At 45.9% G+C, this 1,182-nt stretch overlaps 1 protein-coding gene across 1 annotated transcript in view; it reads right to left on the bottom strand.

Annotated features, from left to right (window-relative positions):
* Nucleotides 1-1,182, bottom strand: part of PKD1L2 (polycystin 1 like 2) — a 91,230-nt gene that overhangs the window by 88,139 nt on the left and 1,909 nt on the right. The gene's annotated exons all lie outside the window — the stretch shown is intronic.

The raw sequence follows: 1,182 nt of genomic DNA, 5'->3' as shown, positions 1-1,182 counted from the left end.
CCTCAAGCTATCCCCCTGGGTAGAGTGCCATGGCTTCACAGCTCACAGCAACCTCCAACTCCTGGGCTCAAGCCAGTCTCCTGCCTCTGCCTCCCAAGTAGCTGGGACCACAGGTGCCCACTGCAACGCCCAGCTATTTTTTTTTTGGTTGCAGCCATCATTGTTGTTTGGCGGGTCCGGGCTGGATTCAAACCTGCCACCTTAGGTGTATGTGGCTGGCACCTTAGCCACTTGAGCCACAGGCATGGAGCCACAGAAGGTGTTTTGATTACATAAATGACATTTCCTGCTCTAACTATAATCTAGAGAATGGCTCCAAAGCATGCCATGGAAGGTGTCCCTCGCTTCCCCATAAGCAGAATCCCTCGTCAAATGCATCCCAGCAGGCTGGGTGTGTTGGTGCACGCCTGTAATCCCAGCACTTTGGAGGCAGGACTATTGCTTGAGACTAGGAATTCAAGACCAGCCTGGACAATGTAGTAAGACCCAGTCCCCACAAAAAAATAGAAGAAGTAGCCAAGCGTAGTGGCACATGCCTGTGGCCCAGCTACTCGGTAGGCTGAGGGAGGAGGATCACTTGAGCCCAGGCATTTTGAGGCTGCAGTGAGCTACAATGATGACAGAGTGAGACCCGGTGCACACCCTAGAAAATACACATAAATATGTATAAACACATATATAAGCACTGCTGAGTACACCAGCCCTGTCATTTCAGGGATTTTCAGACCTTTGAAAACACTAAATTAATTCTTTTTTTTTTTTTTTTCATTTTTTGGCCAGGGCCAGGTTTGAACCCCTCACCTCCGGCATATGGGGCCAGAGCCCTGTTCCTTGAGCCACAGGTGCCGCCCTAAATTAATTCTTGAAGTGTGTGTGTTTATGTATGTGTGCTGTAAAACAGAAATACCTCAAGGACACCAGGGAGCTAGAAAACCCTGGATATACAAATTTACCAGGAAGACTCAAAAATACAATTATTATTTTTTTAGAAGAAAAGAAATTTGTGCAATTATTTTTTAATTCAAACGCTACCAAAATATATAATGTATACAATATATAAAATGAAAACATCCTCCCTCTCTCAACCCACATGCTGTTCCCACAATCCTTAGGTTTCTTGTAAATGGCTGCAGGCTGAATGCTACCCCATGTCAGCAGTTATGAGGGCTTGAAATCTCATCC

The sequence above is a fragment of the Otolemur garnettii genome, unplaced genomic scaffold (assembly GCF_000181295.1).
Source record: "Otolemur garnettii isolate 467f Iridium unplaced genomic scaffold, OtoGar3 scaffold00047, whole genome shotgun sequence".
NCBI classification, from domain to species: domain Eukaryota; kingdom Metazoa; phylum Chordata; class Mammalia; order Primates; family Galagidae; genus Otolemur; species Otolemur garnettii.
The sequence above is the reverse complement of the archived record's forward strand: the minus strand, read 5'-3'. Positions and strand labels throughout refer to the sequence as shown.